The sequence below is a fragment of the Palaemon carinicauda genome, chromosome 16 (genome assembly GCF_036898095.1).
Source record: "Palaemon carinicauda isolate YSFRI2023 chromosome 16, ASM3689809v2, whole genome shotgun sequence".
In the NCBI taxonomy this organism is placed as follows: Eukaryota; Metazoa; Arthropoda; class Malacostraca; order Decapoda; family Palaemonidae; genus Palaemon; species Palaemon carinicauda.
The window spans coordinates 122,773,238-122,783,237 of NC_090740.1; the positions used below are offsets into that span (position 1 = coordinate 122,773,238).

The following is a 10,000-nucleotide window of genomic DNA, read 5'->3' on the forward strand; positions in this document are numbered from 1 at the left end:
CTCCAAAATCAAACCATTGTTCTCTAGTCTTGGGTAGGGTCATAACCTCTGTAACATGGTCTTCCACTGTCTTAGATAAGAGTTCTCTTGCCTGAGGGTACACTTGGGCACCCTATCCTATCTTATTTTTCTTCCTCTTTTATTTTTATTTTTTTAAGTGTTTATAGTTTATATAAGATCTATTCTAATGCTGTTACTGTTCTTGAAATATTTTATTTCAATTGTTCATCATTTTTTTATTGTTTATTAATTTCTTTGTTTCTTTCCTCACTGACCTATTTTCCCTGTTAGAAACGTTGGGCTTATAGCATCTTGTTTCTCAATTAGTGTTCTTATATAAACACACACACACTTATATATATATATATATATATATATATATATATATATATATATATATATATATATACTATATATATATATATATATATATATATATATATATATATATATATACAGTATATATATATATATATATATATATATATATATATATATATATATATACATATCTGATATGTATATTTATAATTACATATATATGTATGTGTGTGTTTATAAAAGGACACGAAAGGAAAAGGAAAAATATAACGTAAGTAATTTAATAACACCAATTAATAAATTTAGTAAATAAAATAAAATTAAATAGATCCCCGTATTTTATGAATACCATATAAACATACAAGCAAAGCATATGTCATAAACATCCAATAATTACCTAGTGACAACAGTCGCGATGACCCACACTAGAATGCACGCACAAACTGCCCTGGCCCTGCTGCAGTTCGCTGCTGCTGTCAGAGGATGGCAGATTACCCTGTATCTCTCGACACTGATGGCCAAGATGGTGAGCATGGACGCATGCGCAACTGTGAACTCGATGTATGGGACGACCTTGCCTGCATTAAAAAAAGGGGGAAATATAAGTACACTGTTAAAAATTTACCGTAAAAAAATTGACCAATCCTGGAATAAATGTTGCCTATCATTTACCGTTTGAAAAACGGGTATATTGACGTGAATGGTTGATATTACGGTCACCAACCCGTAAAAGATACCGACAAAGCAGTGTAAAATAACGGTCGCCAGGATTTTGCTGAAATACGGTTGAGAACAGTATATTTTGTACGGAGAATTTTCGATTAAAATTACGGTTTTTTTTTTTTCAACTGTGTAAGGTTGAGGTGACCTATTGGAAGTCTTTCTTCTTGATATTTGCCAGACGGATTCTAGTCCTGCTCATGCTCGATAGTTTCTTTAGTGTCTGCAACCTCACCATCCTTGTGAGCCAAGGATGGGGGCTTTGGATGAGCCTATAGGTCTATCTACTGAGTTATCAGCAGCCATTTCCTGGCCCTCCTAGGTCCTAGCTTGTGTGGAGGGGAGGATTGGAGGCTAATCTTATGTTTGTATGTTTAGTCTCAAGGGCATTGTCCTGCTAGATAGGGTAATGTCACTGTCCCTTGCTTCTGTCATTCACGAGTGGCCTTTAAACCTTTTGTGATGGCCAGGTGGTAGCGTCCTTGCCTGGTGATTGCCGGACTGGAGTTCGAGTCCCGCTCAGATTCGTTAGTTCATTTGGTCGCTACAACCTCACTCTCTTTGAGAGCTAAGGATGGGGGTTTTGGGCGAGTCTATAGGTCTACCTGCTGAGTTATCAACAGCAATATTCTGGGCTTACTTGGTCATAGCTTGGGTGGAGAGGAGGCTTTGGTGCTAATCATATGTATATATGGTTAGTCTCTGGGGCATATTCTACTAGCAAGGGTAGAGTCCCTGTCCCTTGCTTCTGTCATTCATGAGTGGCCTTTATACCTTTCAAATGAAGATAGTATGGACACTAGAATGATTGCTTGCTAAGAACTTAAGCATTGTTACCTTGGTGGCTTATTCATTCTTATCCAATACATCCCGTTAATCTTAGTATCATCATTAAAGAAATATACATTCTTAAACATCTATAACTGAAATATATGATATCCCAAAAATTAATTTTACTTTATGGTCCATAGCCATCACCATGGCTAGAATAATGAGAACAGATTTGATAATTAGAATATTATGGCTATCAGGTAACGAAAACTAAAGATCTCGCACAAGAATACATACATCATACATATTACATTAATGTTTAATTCAGAGATCTGAAAGATTAACAAATTGAAACATTAATGGATGATAGTTATGAAATGTGTCCCGGTTCCAAAACGTGAAAAATATATTCATTAGCCTCCTGGCTAGTAAATGGTAACGTGTTTGCCTCGCATTCGCATGGCAAGAGATCGATCCCCGCCCAGGGCCATGAGTTTAAGCTGTTTATTGGGGAGGCTACTGCTGTGGTAGGGCACCACAGTGGGGGGTTGGGCTTGCCCGGCTGACGTTCTGGTAAGCATCTATTCTGACGGAACTGGAACTGAAACCAGACACCTTTAACCTTTAACCTTTATTATATTCATAGTACATTAGTTAGGTATTCTTGATTCCAAGATTAAGGTTTTAGAATTACGATTATTCTTCTTGCCAAGCTTATCCATGATTCTATATTCTTCCATTCTTATCCATTATTCCATAGTCTTCTAAACCACCCAACTTTAAATATACATTTAGGGTATTTTCTGGGCGTTTAAGTGACTGTTTCCTGGCTTAATATTCATGATAACAAGTTATGTCGAAAATTATCATTCATATACACACAGACACAAGCATTACACTATTTATTCCACATCTCGATATGATCTATAAGATTTGAGATGATTTTAAACTGCAGATATATTGTGTTGAAAAGCAAGAGCTTAAAATGTGTTCTTTATTGTAGAATTGTTTTTAAAAAAATGTATGGATCTTTCGCCGTACACAAAGGGCCTACACTGCCCTACCTACTTGGCTTGTTGGAGAAAAAAAAAATTATTCTTCCTTAATGCCGATGTCAGAAACATTCAATATGTAGTTTTGTGTTTATATACACAGTGAAAAATACTCCTCGAAAGTGTAGAATCAAAAGTTATACGTGCTCATTACTAATATAATGTTAGTAAGGATAATGTTTAACTTTTTAGTAATATGATTAACACTTAAAACAAGATGTAAATAAAAGATTGCTATAAGACTTCAAGATTGTTAAAAGCTGTCATATCATCGTCTCCAATATAAAAAATAGTTTATCATAAGATAACCTTTATAGAATTTCGGTATAGAGTTGATAAAATCACTTTCCAGCCATATAAAAAAGAAATTCTATCATAAGATAACCTTTATACCAGCACGATATAGTGAATAAAATCCCTTTCCAGCCATATAAAAAAAAATTCTATCATAAGATAAACCTTTATACCAGCACGATATAGTGAATAAAATCACTTTCCAGCCATAAAAAAAAATTCTATCATAAGATAAACCTTTATACCAGCACGATATAGTGAATAAAATCCCTTTCCAGCCATATAAAATAAAAATTCTATCATAAGATAAACCTTTATACCAGCACGATATAGTGAATAAAATCACTTTCCAGCCATAAAAAAAAAATTCTATCATAAGATAAACCTTTATACCAGCACGATATAGTGAATAAAATCACTTTCCACCCATATGAATAAGAATTTTATCATAAGATAACCTGTATACTATTACACTATATAGTTGTTAAAATCACTTTCCAGCCATATAACAAAAAATATCTATCATAAGATAACCTTTTATACCATTGCAGAATAGAGTGATAAAATCACTTTTCAGCCATATGAAAAAAAAATTATCATAAGATAAACCTTTATACCAGCACGATATATTGAATAAAATCACTTTCCACCCATATAAGAAAAAATTCTATAAGATAACCTTTATACCAGCACGATATAGTGAATAAAATCACTTTCCAGCCATATAAAAATTTTCCATCATAAGATAAACCTTTAAACCAACACGATATAGTGAATAAAATCAACCCATATATAAAAAATTTCTATCATAAGATAAACCTTTATCCCAGCAGGATATATTGAATAAAATCACTTCCCCAGACAAACTAAATAAACCCCATTATTCATGAATCTGTCCAACCCAGAAAATCAACTTGACTCAACGAAATAATCCTTCTGCCCCGAAAAGTGAGGTCACTTCCTGGATAAAAGCGACTACATGTATTAGATTTATTACTCCCATTGTATTGGCGAACCATTCGTCACGTTTTGCCTGCAAGTCGTGGTCCGTAAGCCGGCGGAATTTATTGCCTGAAATGAAAGACGAGTTATGTGCGAAATTTATCGGTTTTGAATATGATTTATATTTGCGAGAGTGTTTATAAGTTAGCTTACTGCCACGGTCGTTATCAGTATCCTAAATGTTGCTTTTTATTATTGTTATTATTATCATTATTATTATTATTATTATTTGTATTATTATTATTATTATTATTATTATTATTAATATTATTATCATTATTATTATTATTGTTGTTGTTGTTGTTGTTGTTGTTGTTATTAGAGCAACTATCTGTTGCTTTATTATTATTATTATTATTATTATTATTATTATTATTATTATTATTATTATTATTTTTGTTGTTATTTCTATTATCATTATTGTTGTTATTAGTATTATTATTATTATTATAAGTCCGAGGGTTGTGATGCTAAATGGCTGTTTGTGGAAGTTTTCTGATGGTGGTTTATAAGTCAAAGGTGTTCCTCAATATTTATCATCTCAAATTATAATGAATATAATGCGATTTTGGCCCCTTTCTGAGTGGGGATAACTAAGTGGGTCCTGGGATACCTTAACGTGGTGAAAGGGTTTGCGTGTGGCTGAGATCAGCAAAGCTGTACTAGTCAGGGCCACCTGGCTAGAACACCCAATTCAGGACATAACCATAATGGGTAGAATTTTCTTATTGGTTATCTGGGGCTCCACGGTCGTAAAATTCTAATTTTTAACTCATTCTGCTAATTTGGTATTCTTGGATTTACAGTAGAAATAAATGTTCCTTTAGTTTTGGACTCCTAGTTCACCAGGCCAACTCCATTGCTCAGTTTTGCTATGAAAATCAAGGAGCCTTGCTTCTTATTCGTGGTGTCCTGGTGCTTTTTTGAAGAGAACGAAAAATTATTCCTAGGCAAGGCTGATATTCTCACATCTTAAATCCTAAGACGCTTAACTTTGAGAGAAAGTGTTACTGTTCCTGCTATCAAAATCAAAAAGTTTGGCTTCTTATTCGTGAGGCTTTAACGCTTTTTGAAGAGGAGGAAAAATTATACCTGGGTTATATTTTAATCTTCTCCCTCACAATATGAGATGCATCTTAGATTCTAAGAAGCTTAACTTTGGGAAGAAGTGTTACTGATTATTTCCGACTTAAGAACGATGTCATATCTCACTTGAGATGTATTTCAGCACGACCTGCACAACATACCTACGAGAGTATCTTTGCAGCTCTTCTAGGAAAAAGACATTCCAAAATCAAACCTTTGTTATCTAGTCTTGGGTAGTGCCACAGCCTCTGTACCATGGTCTTCCACTGGCTTGGGTTTGAGTTCTCTTGCTTGAGGGTACACTTGAGCACAGTATTCTATCTTATTTCTCTTCTTCTTCAATTAAAGTTTATATAGGAGATATTTATTTTAATGTTATTGTTCTGAAAATATTATTTATCCTTGTTTCCTTTCCTCACTGGGCTTTTTTCCCTGTTGGAACCCCTGGGCTTATAACATCCTGCTTTTCCAGCTAGGGTTGTAACTTAGCAAATAATAATAATAATAATAATAATAATAATAATAATTGAGTATTTAGATGGGTAAACCACATTTTTCCGTTTCAAGGTATCCTGTACAAGAAGGTCATGGTTGTATTTCATAGTTTTGGTAGTCCTGTAACAGGCAGCAAAATTCTGCCTATTCTTAGAGTAAATACTGAGAGCTTTGTTAGGTATCATTAACTGCATTATACTATCATCATCAAAGTTGTCATGCACATGTAGAAGTGAATGAAATAGATATCTGTTTGAGGCTCGAGTTGAGGACGGCAGGGTCATCCTTGTCAAGAGTCTTGGACATGATGTGTCGTACAATGCTAGAGGCATTTTAAAATTTATTTCAGAAGTAGGTCTTCTAAAAGCTATCCAACTTTTATAACGTATTTAAGTTTCTGGTTTTAATTGAATATTCTTTTAATCTTAATTAATTATAAACGATATCGGAGTCAATGACCTTCGATGTCAGGATGCCAGAGGACTTCAAATCATTCATTCATAGTAAATGTTTATCATCATCGGTGGTGATTCCTTCTCTTCCATATTACACCGATTGTCAGTTATCTTTATTATCTTGATTAGATGGCAGTTGGAATAGCCATTGCTTATCATGACTTTGGGCACTCTGTCCAGCTTGTCATGTGAGGTATTCCAGGTGGAGTAGTGGCTGATAGTACTCTTGTTATTATTATTATTATTATTATTATTATCATTATTATTATTATTATTATTATTATTATTATTATTTCTTGCTAAGCTACGACTCTAGTTGGAAAAGCAGGAGGCTATAAGCCCAGGGGCCCCAACACGGAAAATAGCCCAGTGAGGAATGGAAACAAGAAAAAATTAAATTATGAAATAGAATATAATAGGCAGTAGGTTGATATTAGATGGGGCGTCATACCATATTAGCAGACAAAGGTTTAAAGGTAGGGGTAAGGGACAGTGACATTGCCCTATCGAGTAGGACAATGCCCTAGAGACTGACCGTATATACGTATGATCTGCAACCAAACCCCCTCTCCACCCAAGCTAGGATCAAGGATGGCCAGGCAATGGCTGTTGATGACTCATCAGGTAGACCTATAGGCTCCCCTAAACCTCCCCCATCCTTAGCACACAATGAAAGGGACGTTGCAGCGACCATCATCCAAAACATGCAAATCAAAGGCAATTAAAACGTAAACATAAACATTACAATATTCAATTCCTAAAACTAATTTTTTAAAATAATACAAAAAAGACAACATCGGAGAAAAAAAAACACGTTGACAATGAAAACAAAAACAGATGAAAGGAATATTTGGAAAGAACAGGCATAATAAATATGAAAGGGTACAGATGATAATTGGTTATGAGGCATATAGTGCGTACCCATTGTTTAATAAAAAGAGATTCTAAAACAGAAAGGAGTTATTTGCCGCTTGTGCATATAAACTAAATTTTCAATTGATTTAGATGTTTTGTATTTAGAAGTTCTCAGATGGTCCAGAATTTTTATCTTAATTTTTCTTTGTTATTTTCAGCCACGCGAGAACTTACGCGAACATTCAACGGTCTTTTCCTGAACTCCAGGAAATGCCCAAGTTTAATTTCTGACAAGTAATCCTATACACTAATGAAGATCATATTAACAGGTAAGTGAATCTTTATAGTCTAATATTTATCCCTATGCGTATGGTTTCTTGAAGATGAATACAATATCTAGACTCGCAGAGCTTTCGAGAATAGATTTCTGAATTTCTTTACTATATTCAGGGCTCTTGATAAACGTTAAGGAGGTAGAAAAAGTCATTTTCACCACAGTTATTATTTGTAGTTTCAGGCTGTATTGTTCATCTAAGAACTAAGAACAATTTTTGGGTTGTATTGGCCTGGAGGTAGCGTCCTTGCCTGATGATTGCCAGACTGGGGTTCGAGTCCCGCTCAGACTCGTTAGTTCCTTTGGTCACTGCATCCTCGCCATCCTTGTGACTTAAGGATGGGGGTTTCGGGGGAGCCTATAGGTCTATCTGCTGAGTCATTAGCAGCCACTGCCTGGCCCTCCTTGATCCTAGCTTGGGTGGAGAGGGGGCTTGAGCGCTAATCATATGTAATATGGTCAGTCTCTAGGGCATTGTCCTGCTTGATAGGGCAATGTCACTATCCCTTGCCTCTGCCATTCATGAGGCCTTTAAACCTTTAAACCTTTAATTGCCTGAAAAACTACTGTTTAATTGAATATTGTTCTAAAAACACGATTTCAAAATGAAATGATGCCCAATCAAGTGGAAGAGAAAAACCTGTATGAACCCCATTTGGTATAACATTGAACTTGAAACGAGTTAAAGGTCTTATATCTTTAATATACCCTTGTTTACCTATAGCAATTTTAAAATCAAAATATGGAATTTTATTATCATTCACGTGTTGTTTGTGACGATTGTTAAAATGAGAATTATTTAGGAAATTTAAAAACATATCTTAGAAACATTATATCTCTCTTTAAAAATTCTTAGTGTATCATCCACGTAGCGTTTAGAAAAAAAATACTGTACTAGTCTCCTGGCTAGTACAGTGGTAACATGTTCGCTTAGCATTCTCATGGCAGCAGATCGATCCCCGCCAGGGACCATAAGTTTAAGCTGTTTACTGGGGAGGCCACCTACTGTGGCTTGCCAGGCTGACGTTCTGGTGATTATCTTATGTGATAAAACTGGAACTGAAACCAGACACCTTTTACCTTTAACCTTTATACAACAGAGGGAATTAATCTAGAAACTATTCCTCCAGGTAACACCAAAGATTAATCGCAAACGTTAGTGTTAAAGGGTAAGCAGTTATGAGTAACCAATACAATATACCTTATGAAGAACACAAAGAGAAGTTATCTATTTAAAACTGTGCATTGATATTATTGGCTTTCATAGTTTTCAAAGTTCTAACATCATTCATCTTCCCTATATAATTTCATTTACCATTACAAAAGTGTTTAAATTCTTAAGTATATAGAAGTAATTTTTTTTTAGGAAAGGAGACCAAGTATATATTAAGGCGAAATATGACTTGTGAGTTAACTGTTCAGAGTTACATTCAAAATTACGTAATTCTGTGAAATAGAAAACCTTGTACAATCGATGAAAAAAAATTAGAAGATATAAAACTAACGGATTTTAGCGTTAAAGATCAGAACCCGGAGATAACAGGAACGTTTTTTTAGATAACGCATGGTGGAACGAAATGAAATTTTATCTTTTGAATTAAAAGAGTTCATGGCATCAAGTTCAAAATGTCATATCAAAAGTTGGCATTATTGTCATTGCTGGCTTAATAAAAATAGAAGTAATTTTTTAGGAAAGGACCCCAAGTATATATTAAGCCGAAATACGACTTTTGCGTTAACTGTTCGGAGTTACATTCAAAATTACGTAATTCTGTGAAAATGGAAATGTTGTATAATCGATGAAAAAAAAATAACACATATAAAACTAACCGATTTTAGCGTTAAAGATAAGAACCCGAAGATAACAGGAACGTTTTTTTAGATAACGCATGGTGAGACGAAATGAACTTTATCTTTTTAATTGAAAGAGTTCATGGCATCAAGTTCAAAATATCATATTAAAAGTTGGCATTATCGTCATTGCTGGGTTAATAAAATCTGGTAACCTGATACCCATCTTGTTCAATTTTCGAGTGTAAATTTACAAATGTATGTCGACGTGAAAATAAATATATTTTCATTCCACACAGGAAACATTTCAAATAATCAGTAACAGCGTTGCTTATACGAACGGCAGTAGAGTAAGAAATCTAGGTCAAGTTGGGCCTTCATTAGTATATCTTACATACTGATTCCAAGTAGCCGAGCTGAGGGCTTTGCCCTTCGTTGCGTGGTACCAATGCTGTCTTGAGTGTTCGAGACGGCCTCGGTGGTACCCCGGTGCCTATCTACAGACTCCGGTGCCTATCCACAGACCGAGTAAACCTGAATAGACAGCTTCCCTATACAATCAGGCTCCCACTTTCATTGATTACGTCTCTCGGGGATTGCAAAATACTATAGAAATTGTACAGATTCTAGGGAACTCATTTCTCTATCGCTGGTAGTATAAAAAGGAAAATGTAGAGCTAAAAATAGTACGAAGAATGTTGAAAAGCATGAAAAAGATTGTTCAGGGATACGAAGAAGGGAATTGAAAGAATATTATACTAAAATACGTGGAAAAAATTATTTGTAAAAAAAAATAATTTAATTATAAACTACAATTATGTATC

The 10,000-nt window shown here is 34.5% G+C and overlaps 1 pseudogene; it reads right to left on the minus strand.

Moving 5' to 3' along the window:
* Window positions 1-10,000, minus strand: part of LOC137655127 (growth hormone secretagogue receptor type 1-like) — a 32,390-nt pseudogene that overhangs the window by 15,389 nt on the left and 7,001 nt on the right.